Here is a 19842-nt window from a genome sequence, read left to right on the forward strand (position 1 = left end):
TTCAATTTAAAAGCAGAACAAGATATGAATGGGGGTGCGTGTGAAGAATTAGGGCCACTTTTGCAACAGGTCTATTACACCAACACAGAGCATCCTTCTTCCCAAAGAGGCCAGGCCTGACCTAAGACCCAGGGCATGGAGCACTGGACCACCTGCCGCATCTCTGTAGGCAGGGCAGGGCCACAAGCGCCTCAGAGACATGCCATGCAACCCCCTCATCTAGATATGAAGAAACAGGGCTGGCGCAGGGAGCTGTCCCAAGACTAATACCCAGCCCCACCTCCTCCTGTGAATCAAGCCACTTTGCCCTTTGAGAATGTGGGGAGGGACATCACAGCAACTAGCAGTCCTGAGCAGTGAGTCACACATGCTCAATTTAAGGAGGAAGAAGAAAAACATGACTGAGTTTAGGCCACGGGGGGAAAAAAAAAGATAAACAAAAGCAGAAACAGGAATAATTTTCTTCTGTTAGCCCAGGGTTTATATTTCTGAATAATATTTCATCCACCACCTCTGCTCTACCCATGGAGTGAGGGTTCTAGAACCAGGGCGCATGAATTACACAGGATCCACTCTTGGCCACATCTGAGTAGTCAGTGCCATCCAGAGATGTGGGCTGAGTCAGACCCTGCCTGGCCCCTTGGCTCCCATTCTCCGTTCAGTAACTACAAGTCCCATCTGCAAGGGAGGCTCTATTTCTACCTGCTTTGGTCTGTGCTGGGCCATGTGACTTGCTCTGATCAGTGGGATGTGCCTGGGCTTCGGGCTTGTCCTCTCTTGCTGCTGGGAGGGCCTCACATCATGTAAACAATTACAGGTTAGCTTCCTACAGGAGGCCCCAGGCATCTGAATGAGACCATCCTAAACTAGTCCATTTGGCCCCAGTCAAGTCAGCCCAGAATAGTAGCCACCCCACAGAAGCGTGAGAAATAGTCAGTGTTTGTTTAATTTCAACCACTAAGCTTGGGGGTAGTTTGTTACACAACAAAAGACAATTGATAAAGTCTGGAAGTGCATCATCTCTGCAAATGTTCTGTAAAAACCCCATCAAGTCAAATCCAAAGCGTCTTCTGGGAGTGGTTCCCGTGGTTCCTCTCCTCTGAATGAACCCAGAAGGCTGTGCTTTCACTGCCCTAGGGCCCAGCTCAGAATCTTCTATTGGAAGATGAATCTCTGGAATTCTGTACTAATCAATACTTTTGTCCCTGTGCTATATTTGATGTAGTTTTTGAAACAGTATTACAGCATTGTTAAACAAACCAAACAAGATAGAATAGAATAGTATAATGGACCCTCATACAGCCATTGTGAAAGTCGCTCAGTCATGTCTGACTCTTTGAGACTCCATGGACTGTAGCCTGCCAGGCTCCTCTGTCCATGGAATTCTCCAGGCCAGAATACTGGAATGGGTAGCCGTTCCCTTCTCCAGGGGATCTTCCCAACCCAGGAATCAAACTCAGGCCTCCCGCACTGCAGGAGGCTTCTTTACCAACTGAGCCACCAGGGAAGCCCCATATAGCCATTATTCAGCTTCTAAAATTATCAATACTCTGTCATTCCCATTTCACCCATCCTCTAAATTTTGCCCTAGAGTATTTTAAAACAAATCCCTGACATGCCATTTTACCAGTATGTTAAGATTAAAAAAAACTACTATTATTGCACATTTCCAAACCAGTAATCTCTTATACTGGGCTTCCCAGGTGATGCTCCTGATAAAGAACCTGGCTGCCAGTGCTGGAGACATGAGAGACACAGGTCTGATCCCTGAGTCAGGAAGATCCCCTGGAGGAGGGCATGCAACCAACTCCAATATTCTTGCCTGCAGAATCCCATGGACAGAGGAGCCTGATGGGCTACAGTCCATCAGGTGACAAAGAGTCAGACACAACTGAAGCTACTTATCATGCACGCACAGTCGCTTACCATCTAACACAGAATCCATGTTCAAGTAAATGCACATGTATAAACCCCACAGTTAATTTACTACAAAGGTGCAAAGAACATACAATAAAGGATAGTCTCTTCAATAAATGGAGCTGAGGGGACTTCCCTGGTGATCCAGTGGTCAGGAATCTCCTGCAGTGCAGGAGACTCGGGTTTGATCCCTGGTCGGGGAACTAAGCTCCCACATGCGGCAACTAAGCCTGAGTGCCACAATGAAAGATCCCACGTGCCTGCAACTAAGACCCAACGCAGCCAAATAAATAAATTTTTTTTAAAAGAAATAAATAAATGGAGCTGGGAAAACTGGACAGCCACATGCAAAAAAAAAAAAAGAGAGAGAGAGAAACTACACTACTATTTCACACCATTCACAAAAGTCAGCCCAAAATGGATTAAAGATTTGAATGTAAGATCTGAAACCATAAAACTCCTAGAAGAAACCATAGGTAGTATATATATTTATATTTTTTAATCTATTTATTTATTTGGCTGCATCGGATCTCAGTTGTGGCACATGGGATCTCACTGCAGCAGGCTGGATCTTTTGTTACAGCGGGCTCAGTGGTCACAGTGAGCAGACTTAGCTGCCCCATGGCAGGTGGGATCTTCGTTCCCTGACCAGGGTTGAACCTGAGTCTCCTACACTGGAACTCAGATTCTTAACCACTGTACCACCAGGTAAGTCCTGTCAGTATACTCTTTGAAAACAGTCTTAACAATATCTTCTAGATATGTCTCCCCAGGCAAGGGAAATAAAAGCAAAAAATAAACAAATGGCACTGTGCCAAACTAAAAAGCTTCCACACAGCAAATGAAACCACCAACAAAATAAAAAGACAACTTGCCGAATGGGAGAAGATGTTTGTAAATTGCATATCCACTAAGGGGTTAATATTTATTACAAAGAATGCATATGACTGAACAACAGTTGAACAACCTGATTAAAAACTAGGCAGAGGATGGGACCCCCCCGGCTGCTCAGTCATGAGGGCTCTGCACTTCCATTACATGGGCAGTGGGGTTGCTCCCTAGTAGGGGGACAAAAACTCTGCATGCTGCCCAGTGCAGCCAGAATTCAAAAAAAAAAAAACAATTGGGCAGAGGAGCTGAATAGACATTTTTTCAAGGAAGACGTACAGATGGCCAACAGACACATGAAAAGATATCAAAACCACAGTAAGATACCATCTCACACCTGTCAGAACTGCTATCATCAAGTAGGCAAGAAATAACAAGCCTTGGGGAGGTTGTGGAAAAAAACCCTCATATACTGTTAATGGAATTGTAAACTAGTACAGCCAGTATGGGAAACAGTAGAGAGGTTTCTCAAAATATTAAGAACAGAACTACCACATGACCTAACTATTTCACTTCTGGGTATTTATCCAAAGAATATGAAAACATTACTTTGAAAAGATACGTACACCCCCATGTCCATCACACCATTATTTTTAAATAGCCAAGATACGGAAATAACCTAAGTGACTATCCATGGATGAATGGATAAAGAAAATGCGGCATATATATATATATAATGGAATACTACTCAGCCATTAAATCTTGGGGAATTCCCTGGTGGTCCAGTCGCTGGGACTCTGTGCTTCCCCTGCAGGGGACATGGGTTCAATCTCTGGTCAGGGAACTAAGATTCTGCAAGCCTGAAAACACAGCCAAAAAATTTAAAAAATAAAATCTTGCCATCGTGACAACATAAATGCACCTTCAGGGCATCATGCTAAATGAAATAAGTCAGAGAAATACACTATATGATTTTGCTCACGTTGAGTTTAAAAAACAAGTGGAGAAACCAAACCAAACCAAACCAAACATGTAGATACAGAAAACAGAGTCGTGGTTACCAGAGGGGAGAGGGTGAGAAGGGCAAAATGAGTGACATATGGTGTAACTGTATGGCTGGCAACTGGTGATGGAGTGAAACTCAATTTTTGGTGGTGAGCAGGCTGTGGTGTATATAGAAGTAGAAATATAACGCTGCACACATGAAACATACACTCATATGTCAATGTTACCTCAATAAAAAGATCAATTTTAAAAAAGAATCCATATTCAATTTTCCTTAGCTATTTAAAAAATGTCTTTTTAAAAGTTGCTTTATAATACTGAAACAGGTATATATTACCACATGTAAAATAGAAAGCCAGCGAGACTTTGCTGTATGACACAGGGCGCTCAAATCCAATGCTCTGTGACCACCTAGAGGGGTGGGATATAGGTACACCTAAGCCTGATTCATGTTGATATATGGCAGAAACTAACACAATATTGTAAAGCAATTATCCTACAATTCAAAGTTAAAAACTTTAAAAAGTTGCTTTGTTCATGTGAATGTATGGCAAAACCCACCACAATATTGTAAAGTAATTAGCCTCCAATTAAAATAAATTTTTTTAAAAGTTGCTTTGTTTGAATCAAGAGCCCAGTATTTTGGCCCACTGAGTGATGTGTCTCTATGTCTTTTTCCTTTCTTTTTTTTAAAAAAATATCAAGATATATCTCCTTGCAGTGTGCAAGGAGTCCAACCAGTCATTCCTAAAGGAAATCAGTTCTGAGTATTCATTGGAAGGACTGATGCTGAAGCTGAAGCTCCAATACTTTGACCACCTGATGCGAAGAACTGATTCAGTGGAAAAGACCCTGATGCTGGGAAAGATTGAAGGCAGGAGGAGAAGGGGACGACAGGATGAGATGGTTGGGTGGCATCACGGACTCGATGGACACGAATTTGAGTAAGCTCCTGGAGTTGGTGGATTTGCATATTCTGGACGTTTCATGCAAATAAAATCTTATATGATCCTCTGTGACCGGCTTCCTTCACTTCGCATATTTTCAGGGTTCATTCATCTTGTAAACCGAATGTTTGTGTCCCCCTCCCCTGCAAATTCCTATGCTGATGTTCTAACCCCCATTGTGATGGTATTTGGAAATGCATCTTAGTGAGGTAATCAGGGTTGGATGAGATCATGAAGGTAGGGCCCTCATGATAGGATTAGTGCCCTGAAAAGACACCAGAGAGCTTGCTCTCTCTCTCTCTCCATGAACCCATGAAGAGGCAGTCACATGAGCGCGCATCCAGAAGGTGGCTGTCTGCAACCCAAGGGGAGAGTCCTCACCAGAAACCAACCATGCTGGTACCCTAGTCTTGGACTCCAATCCCCAGAACTGTGAGAAAATAAATTTCTGTTATTTAAGCCACCCAGTCTATGATATTTTATTACGGCAGCCGGAGTAGGCTAAGACAGTACTTTAAATCATTTTTTAAAAAATAAGGGTAAAACATTTTATTCTCTTAAATTTTTAATAAATGTAAACAGTAAAACAAAAATTCACATGCAGTCTCCCTGTTTACTCTCTGCCTCCCTCCTCAGACGGTAAAGCATCTGCCTACAATGCAGGAGACCTGGGTTTGATCCCCGGGTCAGGAATATCCCTTGGAGAAGGAAATGGCAATCCACTCCAGTACCCTTGCCTGGGAAATCCCATGGACAGAGGAGCCTATTAGGCTACAGTCCATGGGGCCGCAAAGAGGCAGACCCAACTCTTTGAAAGTGAGCAACTTCACTTCTCCCTCCCCTACCTGCAGTGTTTAGTCTGGCTCCCTTTCTGTTACCCTTCTCACACAGGCACAGGGTATCCAACTAAGAAAACAAAACTATGCTAAGCACATGGAGACATGATGAAGGAAGGAGGTGACCTATGTCCACATTCCAGGTAAAACTGGGAAAGCCTGCATTTTCTGGGTCCCAAACAGTTTCATTAGTCAAACTGAAAAAAAAAAAAAAAAAAATCCCTGGACCAGAAGTTTCAAAGCTCCCAGGACCACCAAAGAATGCCTGGAACTCCCAAACTCCGAATTTATACCCCCACCCTCTTTAGGTAACCACGTTTGTTTTCTATGTTTGTGAGTCTGTTTCTGTTTCATAAATAAGTTCATTCATATCATATTTTAGATTCCCCGTATATGTGATATCATATGGTATTTGTCTTTCTCTTTCTGATTTCTTCACTTAGTATGATAATCTTTAGGTCCATCCAGTTGCTGAAGATAGTATTATTTCATTTTTATGGCTGAGTAGTATTCCATTATAGATCATTTTATATATAATTCCATTGTATACATATATATATATATATATAACACAAAAGTTCCCAAGCAATCTCCCTGTTCACTCTATGTCTTCCTCCCCTACCTGCAGTCTTTAGCCTATATGTGATATATATATCTTCCTCACCCATTCATCTGTCAATGGACATTCAGGTTGCTTTCATGCTTTGGCTATTGTAAACAGTGCTGCTATGAACACTGGGGTGCATGTAACTTTTTGAATTAGAGTTTTCTCTGGGTATGTGCCCAGGAGTGGGATTGCTGGATCATATGATAGTTCTATTTTTAATTTCTTCTTCTTAAAAATTCTATTTATTTATTTATGGCTGTGCTGGGTCTTCATTGCTGCAAGCAGGTTTTCTCTAATTGTGGCGAGTGGGGGCTACTCTCCAGCCGCAGTGCACGGAGGCTTCTCCTGTGGTGGAACGTGGGTTCTAGGCTCATGGGCTCAGTAGTGGTGGCTCACAGACTCCAGCTCAGACTCATAGTTGCAGTGCACGGGGATCTCCCCAGGCCAGGAATTGAACCTGTGTCCCCTGAATCGGCAGGTGGATTCTTAGCCAGTGCACCACCAATGAAGTCCCCATTTCCAGTTTTTTGAGGAATCTCTACACTGTTTTTCTAGTGGGTACACCAATTTACATTCTCACCAACTGTGTAGGAGGGTTCCCTTTTTTCTACACTCTTTTCAACATCTGTTATTCATAGACTTTTTAATGATGACCATTCTGACAGGTGTCAAGTGATACCTCATTGCAGTTTTGATCTACGTTTCTCTAATAATTAGTAACGTTAAGCATTTTTACATATGTCTATTGCCCACCTGTGTATCTTATTTGGAGAAATGTCTATGTAGGTCTTTTGCCCATTTTTTGATTGGGTTTTTGGTTGTTTTTTTTTTTTTTTAGCTGTATGAACTATTTGTATGTTTTTGGACATTTGTATGCTTTGAACATTTGTATGTTATGTTTTTATATTTTTGGGTCTATCCCCAGAGTTTCTCTGCACAGTTCATATGCTAGTTTGTAGTTTCCTTCTTTAAATGTTGTATTCCCATCCTTTTTCGTGTGTGCTCTTTGGCATTTCTACAGACAATGCAGGTCTCCTCATGGTCAGGAGCCATCCCAAGAGGCTGTACAAAAAACCAAACCACCTCAATACAACCTTCATAATAAAGGCAAAGACCTCACACATACAGAGCAGCTGCAAAGGTGGGATCCATTTGCAAAATGTTACTGGTCACATACTGGGCTTCTGGATAACCACTCAGACTGCTAAATATTCTTTGATGATTCTGAAGCAGTGGCAGGCAGGGGCAAATTCTAGGGCACAGTCCATCAGGAAACAAACTTCCAAAAATCCCGATTCTCAAAATCTGTTCCTGCTGTTTTCCCATATTCTGTGACTGCATTAGCAGTCCTGAACTTCTATTTTGCCTGAGCATGTTCATCGTCAAGTTCTAGTGCTCTCCAGAAACTGCAAGGTGCCACCAAGGCATTCCCTAGAGATAGGTGGTATTTGCCCCCTCATAGAAGTCCCTGGGTGGAACTGTCATACAACCTCACTCACTGCTGTGCATCTCCAAGAGCTTTCTGGAACCCTTTGATCATCATCTAGATGACTGCCCAACCCCCATAACAGCTAGCCTTTTTAAGGAAACATATCTATGTATAATAGCTATAAGCATTACTGTAATCTTTCTTGACATGGTATGCACCTCCTTGCTCCTTGAAAGACTCTGCTTCCCTCTTAGTTTCTTTGTGGTTGAACAGTTCTGGCTCATTCACTGCTCTTCCCACATCGCACTCAGTAGTGGTCACCATCTTACCACCAGGACCAGTAACTTCATTCCTTTTCGTTGTCATACAATATTCCGAAATGTATTGATAAACCACATCTTCTTTATCCATTCATCAGTTGATGGACATTTTGGTTGTTTTCATTTTTTTTTTTACTTCTATGAGTTATACTGCTGTGAATACTTGTGTACAAGTTTTTGTGTTGGTGTATGTTTTCAGTTCTCCTGGGTATATTTGTAGGAATGTAGTTGTTGGGTCATATGGCTACTCATGGTTAACTTTTTGAGGAAATGTCAGTCAGCTTTCCAAAACAGCTATACCATTTTATATTCCCACCAGCAATGTATAAGGGTTTTGATTTCTCTGTATCTCACAAACACTTGTTAATATCACTTTCCTGACGATGCCTCCTGAGGCACAAAACTTTTTAAATTTGAGGAAGCCCAATTTACCTTTTTTTTTTTTTTTGGTTGCTTGTGCCTTTGGTGTCATATCTAAGAAACAAGTGTCTATCTAACCCAAGGGCACAAAGATATACATGCTTTATTCTAAGACTTTTATAGTTTTAGCTCTTGCATTTAGGTCTTTGATCCATTTGGAATTGGTTTTCGTATATGGTGTGAGGCAAGAGCCCAACTTCACTCTTTTGCATATTGCTATCCAGCAGTCCCAGCCCTCGTTTTTAAAAGATGGTTCTTTCCCCACTGAATAGTCTCAGCACCCTTCCTATATTTCAGTTGACCATAAATACATGGGCAGATATGGATTTATTTCTGGATTCTCAATTCTATTCCATTGATCTATTATGTATATCTTTTTTTTTTTTTTTTGGTCATGCCACGCAGCTTGTGGTATCCTAGTTCTCTGACCTAGGACTGAACCTGACTGCAGCAGTGAAAGAATCAAGTCCTAACCCTTGGAGAGCCAGAGAATCCCCTATATTTATATCTTTATGCCAAAAACCACTCTGTCTTGATTTCTGTAGCTTTATGGTATGTTCTGAACACTTTTAAGACATTTTAATCTATAGTAACTTATTTTTCTCTTTCTGTTTTTATTGAAGAAACTGAGTCACTTGTCCTGTAGACTTCCCACATTCTGGATTTGGATAATTGCACCCCTGTAATGTCATTTAACATATTTATCTCTGTAATTATAATATTTAGATCAGGATGCTTAACTGGGCTCAGGCATCATTTTCATAGGAGGTGTTGCATTATATCAGGAGACACAGAAGGTCTGTTTGTCCCACTTTAAAAAGCGAATGTTATGTTCTTTATCCATGATACATCCATTATAAAGTTTTCCATCAACATTTTACCTCTCATCACATACTCAGGATGACAGCCTTGCTCCACTGTTTTCTTAGGTGGTGACTTTCTATCTTCTCTTCTATATATATTACTGTGATTCTTTTATAAAGTAGAACATTCTTTCCTCATCTATTTTCTTAAGATTTGGTCTGGGTAGAAAAACCAGGATAAAAGCTTGACTCTTGACCCAGTGGCACCAAGCCATGAGCGACGATCGTCATTATGCAGAGTTCTCTCTGATGCGGGAGCCACTGCTATTGCCACCAGGAGGCTCTTGTCAGGATGATGAAATTGTTCATTGGAAACCTGCCCTGGGAGGCCACAGGGCAGGAGGCCCGCTCACTCGTCGAGCAGTGTTGGAAGGTGCTGGAATGTGAGAGCGTTAAGACCCGTGGCCTTGTGCATGCAGAGGACCAGAGGGCTGAGGGTGCCACACAGTACCAGCACCACTGCTGGCTGCATGTGGGGGAGCATCAGAGTGCGGCCAGCAAGGATAAGAGCAAAGCTTCAGCCAAGTTTGAGGAGTACGGTCCAGTCATCAAATACGATGACATTGTGAAAGATTGTGCCTTTGTACACATGGAGTGGGCAGAGGATGCAGTGGAGGCTGACAGGAGAAACTATCAAGTTTCCAGGCAAAAGAATGCATGTGCAGTTGTCCACCAGCTGCTCTGGACTGCCCCTGGGATGGGAGACTGGAGTGGCTGCTGTCAGTGTGAGAAAGAGGGGCACTGGTCAAAAGAGTACCCAATAGATTGTACAGGTCGTGTGGCGGACTTACCAAGCAGTTATAATGAACAGTATGGAGCGGTGCACACACCTTACACCATGGGCTACAGGGAATCCATTTATTACAATGATGCTATCCTACAGAGCACTCGACTACTGTAAGCGTTCCCGAGCTCACTTTCACGAGGCAGTACTGGCAGCAGCAGCATCTGCACACGACTACGCAGAGCAGACCATGTCCCATCTCCCTCAAGTCCAGAACACAGCTGTGACCCGCCGCCTCAGCTCCACTTCTGCTGATCCCGACAGACAAACACCTGTTGCCAAACTCAGGCGCTGCTGCCGCCACTGCCACCACTTCCTCCTGTGATGGAGGGGACAGGAGCCCCCTGCATCCTGCAGCAGGGCTGTGCACCCCACAGGTGGAGAGGGCTACAGTTATGGGCTAGAGAGTGAGCTGTCTCAGGCTTCAGCATGCAGTTCTCTGTGACATGGCCCAGTATGAACGGGAGCAGTATGCGCACTGAGCTGGGTACTCAGCCTTTGAAAGACTGGAGGTAGGATAACTGCAGACTGCAGATCCTCACGCTGTGGTCCCACATAGGAGAACGTGCTCCACACGGTCCCCCTTGCTGACATGGTTCCACTGCTTCATATCTCAGTAAACAGAGGAGTTTGTGACCAACCATGTTTTCTTTTTTAAAAAAGCTTTTTTCGTTGTTTATTTATTTCGGCTGCCCTGGGTCTTCGTTGCCGTGTGGGTTTTCTCTAGTTGTGGCGGGCAGGGGCTCCGCTTCGTTGTGGTGTGCGGGCTTCTCATTGCAGCGGCTTCTCTTGTGGAGCACGGGCTCTGGAGTGCAGACTTCAATAGTGGCTCGTGGGCTCCAGAGCACAGGCTCAGGAGCTGTGGCTCAGGGGCTTGGCTGCTCCGTGGTGGCATGTGGAATCTTCCCAGACCAGAAGGAACCTGGGTCCCCTGCATTGGCAGGCGGATTCTTAACCACTGGACCACCAGGGAAGTCTCTTTGTTTTCTTTTTAATTCCTCTAAGTTGACTTTTTTCTTTCCTCCTGATACCAGTCTCTGTAGCCTTTCACCCTGACCCTTATCTTCTCAGCCTTTGAACAGCCCTAGGTAAGGATTTCTCCCATACAGTAGAATCCCTCTGATCTTGCTTTCCTTAGCTGTTGAAGCCTTCTCCCTGTCTACCTGCAACATCTCCTTTCCCTTTAAAGTGACATGTAGAGGCAAGCAACCTTTTACTCTTCTATGTTAGCTCTGGACTCTAACACTGAAGCTTATCCTCTGAAATTGCTAGGACAATTGGGGTTTTGGTTGTTGCTATTGTTCTTTTTATGTGACCTGTGATTGTGGCATAACATTAGCTGAAATTCAGCCTTGTCTTACTCCACTTTTTTAAAAAAATATTTTGACAAATAAATATTTATAACACTTTTAAAAAAGCATGATTCTTTGTCTTTACTTACCAGCTTTCAGAATGAGTTGCCTAACATCTTCCAAAGGCAATTAATGATGATTTTTCAGTTATCACCTTGAGTTCATTAATTTTTAAATTTTTGTATTTCAATCCATTAAAGTCAGGTTCAGTCAGTTCACTTAGTCGTGTCCAATTCTTTGTAACCCCATGGACTGCGGCAGGCCAGGCTTCCCTATCACCAACTCCCGGAGCTTAGTCAAACTCACATCCATCAAGTCGGTAATGCCATCATTTCAAAGTAAAAACTAAATGATAAAAGTCATATTCAGAAAGTTCTTTCTCCCCCCTTATTTCTCCCTCCCTGATAAAACAATTTCATTAGTTTTTGGTTTATCCTTACATTGGTTACATTTTTAAAAAACAAGCATATTTTTCATATTTCCTCTCTTTGCCTACAAAGGTGGCATTTTACCCATATTCCTTTGCACCCTGCATTTTTTTTAATTTATGTATTTTTAATTGAAGGATAATTGCCTTTCAATATTGTGTTGGTTTCTGCCATACCTCAACATGAAGCAGCCATAGGTATTCATATGTCCCCTCTCACATCTTGCTTTTTTAAAACTATTTTAAAATAAAATATAGAAGTAACAGAAAAAAATGTATAGTTTAATGAATTATTATAAGATAATCAAATCTTATATCTACCATGAAATCAAGGAATAGAACCTAGTAGGCCACTCCAGAAGGCTCTCCATGAGTCCCATCTCAATTACCAAAAAGTAACCACCATCCTGACTACTACAGAAACATGTCAGGTTTCTTTCTGGTTTTATCAACCAAGCGTGCTTCCCTAGACAGTAAAGGTTTTAGCTTTGCCCGTTTTTAAAATTCATATATCTTTGAATCCTCTTTTAACCCACAGGATTTCTCCTCCATTCCATTCTTCCCTTTACAATCCATCTGCTAAAGGAGCCAGGATAGAAACTTCCCTGGTGGTGCACTGGGTAAGACACCAAGCCGCTACTGCAGAGGACCTGGGTTCAATTCCTGGTCAGGGAATTCGATCCCACATGCAGCAACGAAGACCCAGCACAGCCAAATAAATTTTTAAAAATTAAAAAAAAAAAAAAGAACCCAGGATACGTGTCCAAGAGTGCCCCTGTCTAGCTTTGCTGGCTGCGCATTCGTGGTGCAATTCAACACGTCCCTCCGTCCTGTGCTTTTGCACACTGCGGACTGGATCAGACAAAGTTTAAATCCTTTGTCACAACTACAGGTGGTGCCAGGTCCACTCTTCTCTGATGTTGGTAGCCACTGATGCTTAATGTCTAGACTCATTCATCAAGGGTTGCTAAGTGTGATATTCTCACTCACACTGCCATCTGATCAAGCCTTTTCCCATGAGGCAAGCAGAGTCAGTAGCAGCTTGGCAGCTCTGCCAAGATGTCTGAAATGAAATACTATGACATATTGTGCTTTCTTCCCACATCTGATCCCTATTAAATCAGAAAGTCTCCAGCCTTGTATGATTTGTTTTCAAATACCAGCTTCTCAGAAAAGGATTGGCTGGCAGCCAGACATGCACGGCCTTTACCCTTGTGATCCAAAGCACCTGAATGATTTTATCAACTGAGACTCACTCCTGGGTCCACAGATCAAATGCTTGAAGCGGGCGGTACACTTCTGATAGGTGCTGCATGTATATGATCCGTGTCAGCACATCTGGGAAGCTTGGCACTACACCAGCTCCCTAGGGCATCTCCCAAGCTGGAGTATTGTCTTAGGTGAAGCAAAACATGAAAACCTGCCTGCCGACAGAAGCTGTGAAACAGGAAGATGCATGACTCAGCGTTTCCTTAGAAGCAGGTATCTAGCACAGCACTATTTGGATCACATCTACATATTTGAGGTATGTTTCTCTATATTCATTCAACGTTTTACTTAAATTGATTTGTAAAGAAAACTCCACAACACTTCACACTGAGAGAAAAACAGTTCTCACTCGCCAAAATGAGACGCTAACATCAAGGAAAGTAAAATAACGTAAGTTCAAGTGAGAAAGCATCGCCTGCTGAGCTAGGGAAGTGCTCTCTTTTTTGGAAAGGAAGTATTAGCAAGGATTTCTGTTTGTTTGTTTTTGGCCGTGAGGCTGGTGAGATCTCAGTTTCCCAGCCCCAGGTATTGAAACTGGGCTCTAAGCAGTGAAAGCAGAGTCCTAAGTCCACTGGTCCAGCCCACTAGACCTCCAGGGAGTTCCCTGGCAAGGGCTGTAGAGGTGTTCGAAATACAATAGCACCAGAATGAGTCTTTTTCCCAGAGCAGTCGTTCTCAACCTGGAGGTGACATTTGGCAATGTCTAGAGATAACTCTGGTTGTCACAGGTGGGAGTGGGGGTGCTATTGGCACCTAGTAATGGGTGGAGGCCAGGCTGCTGTAAATATTCTACCACGCGCAAGGCAGCCGCCCTATGACAAAAAATTTTTCAGCCCCCGTATGTCAATAGTTCTGAGACTGAGAAATCTTGTCCTAGAGAAGAAGAGTTGAAAAAGATCTGAAAAGAAATGTCCTCACTCTGAAATTCAATGTTATTTAATGTAGGATACAAGTACCCTGTTACACCATCCAACATTAACTAATGGCACACAACCCACACTTAGAGAAAGCTATCCAGATGACGCAATGCCTTGGAACCAAAGCACTGGCGCTAGAAGAACACTGCCGTCAGAAGGCGGAGGCAAGTCCGCAGACCCAGCCGCTGGGTCGCGCCGCACTGCGTGCCGCTCTTACGGTCGACATTCACCAAGGACCTAGTACATGCTGGCACTGTGCTGGGAGCTGGCAAGTAGTGATTCCAGTAAGACAGATGCAGGCCGGTGGGGAAGGCAAACAGGTAAACAAATGAGTAGAAAACAGTATCATTGAAGAGTGTGTTCCAGTAAAGGGAAGATGAAAAACCACCAACTGGTGTTGGGGGGGGGGGGGCGGTGCCAGAGAAGGCGATGATTTCAGTTCTTAACCCTCCCAAGGAGCTCCCTCTGGTTAGAAGCAGAGCTAATTCAAAAGCAATGCATGGCTTCTGGCTTCTGGTAGGGGTATATGCTTCTGACACTAACTGTAGAATGGATTAAGATTTGTAAATATACTCTGAAGTAATTTTAAAGAAAAAAAAAAAAGGCAGCACACTTGGAATATCCACTGCATTGCTGTTTACACTTCAAGAAAGAAAAGTGGAAACAATCTAAATGCCAAACAACAGGAAAGCACTTAGCATAATCTGAGAACTGCTGTTTATTGAGTCCTGACCATGTGCCAATGAGTTTACATCCTGTGTAGCAAAATGATTATACCTTTCTCTCCTTGCAGCAACTGCGAGAATTAATCTTCCCATTCCCTGAGAAAAGCCAGACTCAAAGAAGGCAGGAAAAAGGGAGTCTTTTCAACCAATGCTGTAGAAACTACCAGAAATTCTTATTTTAAATATATATATATATTTACTTATTTGGCTGTGTCAGGTCTTCATTGCAGCATACAAACTCTTGGCTGTGGCATATGGGATCTAGTTTCCTGTCCAGGGATCGAACTCAGGGCCCAGCATTGGGAACACAGTCTTAGTCACTGGACCGCCAAGGAAGTCCCGGAAATCCTTATTTTTTTAAAAAAAATAAGCATAACCCTAAAAAAGAAAGTTCAGCATAGCCTTTACCTCACACTATGCATACAATAACTTGAAATGGATGATAGATGTAATTGTAAAACTTAAAACTAAATAAATTCTAGGAGAAAATATTTGTGACTTTGAATTGGGCAAAATTTTCTTATATTTGACTCAAAAGCACAAACCATTAAAAAAAATGGTGTTGTGGGTGAGGAATAACAGGAATAAGTTAGAATAATGCTGTTATCAGAGTATTCTTTTTATAGTTATCATCTACTACAGCAAGTGATACGGATCTCCCATTTGTGGTAGTGATATAATGTTTCCCTTTTAAATAAATGTGTCTAGGCTTCCAAAATGTGAATGACCCTACGGAAAAAAATACGCAGGTAAGATGCTGACTCTGAAGCTAGAATCTTGTGTTCAAATTCCGGCTCCACCTTACCTTAGGCAACATGAGCGTTCTTGTCTTCCTTCAGACTCCTCATCTGTAGAATGGCCTTGAGACAAAACTCTGACCTCAAAGGGTTACGGGAGTATTTACCAGTTTCCATATATAGAAAACTTAGAACATGGGACGGTATCCAGGAGCTCAGTATTTACTATAATAATTATTATTCACTATTATAAAAGGCAGCAAAGATGTGTCTTGGAAAACTGAAGCTTTTTCTTTTGTTCTTGAATTATTCCCTTTATTGCTATTGCTTTAGCACCATCAATAGAGATCTGTGAGGAAAATACTCGATTGTGAAAGAAAGAAAGAAATCCAGTGTGGAACTAGTCACATGGGACCCCTGAACATTCTGAACAGCTCCTGAAAGCTGCTGATGTCCTTCTGAAGGATTCCAATCTCTGACCTTCAAACTCTGACCTCCAATGAGCAAAGAGACTCAAGGGTGAAAGAACAGAGTGTGGAGGGCTCATACTTCTGCTGTTCTCAGAAAAAGTAACCATTGACAAAGGGACTCCAGCAGACCTTGGTGCCCAAAAGCTTCCTTGGAGCAACACGACAAAAAAGAAAACGAAAGGAGTGAAGCGGATCATTAGCTGGAGGGCCTTGAGCTCTACAGCTCATGGATAGAAACGTGCAGAGGTCTACTCTCTCTATGCACCAAAGAAAATACTGCCAAGAAAGTAACCAAGATCATGAGAATATGGAGCAACTGGAGCTCTGACACACTACCCTTGGGGGCCTACAGTCATTCTGGAAGACTGGCAATTCTAATAAAATGAGCTATATACCTGCTGTATGAAGCAGCAATTCTATTCCTAGTATCAACCTAGAAAAACCAAGAGCCATGTGCTCAAAAACAACAACAAAAAGAATATGCATTGCTACTATATTGGTATCATGAATTATATGTAGTCCCAAAAGTTGAAACAATTTAAATGTTCGTCAACAGAACGGATATACAAATCTGGTATAATCACACAGTGGAAGACTGCTCAGCAAGAAAAAGGAACAAAATACTGATCCATGCGACAACATGGATGGCTCTCAAAAACACTGCCAGTAAAAGACGACGGACACCAAAGAGCACACGCTACGTAATTCCATTTATTTGAATGCAAGAATAATCTACAGTTACAGAGTCAGGACAGAAAGGGGCATGAGCAAATTCATAGTGATGGAAATATCCTGGTTCTTGACTGGGGTGGTGGTCACCTGGGTATACACAATTGTCAAAAGCCATCTGCACTGGGAGGAAGTGTCCCCCCAAAATTCATGTCCACCAGAATCTTAGAATGTGACCTTATTTGGAAATAGGGTCTTTGCAGCTGTAATTAGTTAAATTAGAGTGAGTCCATACCAGGTTACAGAAGGCCCTCATCCAAGGACTGATGTCCTTATAAGAAAATAAAACAGACACACAAGGCGAATACAACGTGGTGACCGAGACAGAGATCAGGAAAACAGGTCCACAAGCCACGGTGGCTGCGAGCAACCACCAGGAGCCAGGAAGAGGCAGTGACCACGGTGGCTGCGAGCAACCACCAGGAGCCAGGAAGAGGCAGTGAAAGGTCAAGGAAATCATGGCCTTGTGGACACCTTGATTCTGGGTTTCCAGCTTCCAGACCCATGAGAGAAAACTCTTAAAGCCACCAAATTTGCAGTACTTTGTTACAGTAGTCCCTAGGAAACTAACAGACCATCAAACAATGTTTAAAGTCTGTGCCTTTTAAGTAATTTTACTATAGCTTTAAAAATTGCAAATAACTCATTGGAAACAGCAAGTTGGTGATGAGGGTTCCAACCTGGCTTCTGTTTCACCATATTAGACAGAATACCTGAAGGACAGCAAGACCCTGCTGCTCAGAATCCACATTTAATGAGAGAAGCCAGGCACTGCCCAAGGGGTCCCTCCCTCCCAGTGGCTCTTCCTTTTACAATCAAACACTATCTGCATCTATTTCCTCTGCCCACAGCAAAATGCCTCTTTCACTCTCTCAAACACAAATATTTGCGTACTATAGGCAGTACTACCCAGGAGAGCCACCGTGCAGATGCCCCATTCAAAAATGAACCAACCCACTTTTTAGGGAGTGCCAAGCCTCAGAATTAAAGGCTGCAGAAAAGCCTGGTTAGGGGCCAAGCGCCTTAACCCAACTTTTCAGTAACTCACAGATTTATTATCTGGAATGCCAACCTTTAAGAATCTTTGATTCCTTTGCTTTCTGTAGCCCAGACACTTAGAAAATGGGACTTTTTATTTCATTATTTTGCTTCATCTTAGAAGACCCTGACCCTGAGAACTTTTCACTTGTCTAAGGACACCAGCAGATATCTGCATGAGGATTAGGGTCAGCAAAGGTCAGATAGATCACTGAATGTAAAGACCACCTGGTCCAATCCCCACTGGATGCTCTAATACCCATTCCAGCTTCCCCATATTTATGGCTGCAGAATTTGCCAGGCATGAATTCACTGATTCCACACAACAAGGCTAGAGATAGAATCACTATTATCTTTATTTTTTGTTTGTGGAAACTGAGGACCAGAGGGGTGATGTAACTTCTCTGAGGTCACACAGTAGTACACAGAGGAAGGATCTGGGCCCAGACAAACTGGCCTGGAAATCTTAGCCACTGGGCCACACTGCCAAGTGGATGCCTCTTCTTTGGATTGGGCACTGCATTCCCCAGCGATTGAGAACCTAAAGGTTTGTTATAGATCCAGAGCTCCTTCAGCTTTTTTCCCAGCGACTGAGAACCCAAAGGTTTGTTATAGATCCAGAGTTCCTTCAGCTTTTTCCCCTTCTTGAGAACCATTAGAGCAGTGAGTCCCAAGGTCCACTGGGACATCCTCTAAAGCACTATATAAACATAACCGAGTGGGACAGGATTAAGATTGTTTAATTTTGTTTTGGGGGGTTTGGAATGTTTTGTTTTATTTTGAGATGAAAGCTAACCAAACAACTACAGAGCTAAACTGAAAAAGACTAAGATCAGAATCAGGCATTTTTTCCCAACTTGATGAAAAACCAGTTGCTTTTTTAAAATTTTTCTTTTGGTGGCATCATGCAGCTTGCACAACCCTAGTTCCCCGACCAGGACCAAACCCCTGCACACGGCAGTGAAAGCACCGGGCCACTAGGGGATTCCCCACACCCCAGTTCCTATTGTCCATTATGCCAGGAAGGAATGTGGAGCTGGGTCTCCTAAAAGAGAATCAGACAAAGGGTTCCTTACTTTGCAGGCAGATTCTTTACTGTCTGAGCCACCAGGGAAGCCCTTAGGAAAGGACACTTTAGCCCACATGTACCGTATGTCCTGACTCTGTACATGTCCAGAGATCCTCTCCAGAGGAGTCCACAGTAGTTGTTGACTCAAAGAAGATTCTCCAGTAGGGTGGCACGAGCATTAAAAGACCAAATGGAGGGAATTCCCTGGAAGTCCAGCGGTTAGGACTCAACACTTCCACTGCTGTGGCCCAGGGGATCCTGACCAGGGGTGGATCTGGGCCACGGCTGTCAAAGTCCAGGATCCTAACCACTAACCCACCAAGGAGCTCTCAGAAACTTAACATAACGATAGACCCCAGGAAATCCATAAATGTTGAATAAGCTTTTAACAAAAACACATTATCCTGATTAAAAATCCTTAAGTAGGATTCAGTGGATAATTCCTTAATGTGATAAAACATATAAATCTCAGTTATAAGCCAGCATTCTACTTAACTAGAAAACAACAGACACATTCCAACTAAAGAGAGAAGTAATACACCTGTGTGCACTATCACTGTGCAGGAGGTCCTAGCCACTGCAACTAGACACGCTAAAGAAATGAGAGAGAAAATAATTGGATGAAGGGATACAGTGGACGGCATGGTGACCCTAATTAACAATACTGTACTGTTTATGTGAAAGTTGCTACAAGAATACATCTTTAAAAGTTCTTGTTATAGAAAAAATTATAGCTACTTGTCGTGATGTTAACTAACTTATTGTGGTAATCACTTCATAGATATACATATATCAGATTTTGTTTGTATCCTAAAATGAATACAATGTTATATGTCAATTATATCTCAATAAAAAACTAAAAAAGAACTGGATGGGAGGAGATAAAATTATTTCTATTTATAGATGAAATAATTATAAGCCTAAAATGGCTACAAGAATTAACTGAGAAACTACTACAAACAACAGCCAGTTAGAAAAGACTCCACAAAAAATACGTATCTAGGAATAAACCTATCAAAAAAGGTGCAAGATACATTAAAAAAAAAACAAACTGTAAACAATACTAAAGGACACAGGAGATTTAAACAAATGGAAAGCTACACCATGTACCTGGATAAGAACATTCAACATCATCAATATGTCCATTCTCTAA

The 19842-nt window shown here is 42.5% G+C and overlaps 1 protein-coding gene and 2 pseudogenes across 18 annotated transcripts in view; 1 reads left to right on the plus strand and 2 right to left on the minus strand.

The window, feature by feature from the left end:
- Positions 1 to 19842, minus strand: part of IL34 (interleukin 34) — a 59498-nt gene that overhangs the window by 14526 nt on the left and 25130 nt on the right. The gene's annotated exons all lie outside the window — the stretch shown is intronic.
- LOC147352892 (dnaJ homolog subfamily C member 7 pseudogene) lies at positions 6893 to 7811 on the minus strand (annotated as a pseudogene).
- On the plus strand, positions 9453 to 10583 carry LOC147352893 (RNA-binding protein 4B pseudogene; annotated as a pseudogene).

The sequence above is a fragment of the Bos grunniens genome, chromosome 18, assembly GCF_055505025.1.
Source record: "Bos grunniens cultivar Pamir isolate PY7600 chromosome 18, Bosgru_T2T1.0, whole genome shotgun sequence".
Taxonomy (NCBI): domain Eukaryota; kingdom Metazoa; phylum Chordata; class Mammalia; order Artiodactyla; family Bovidae; genus Bos; species Bos grunniens.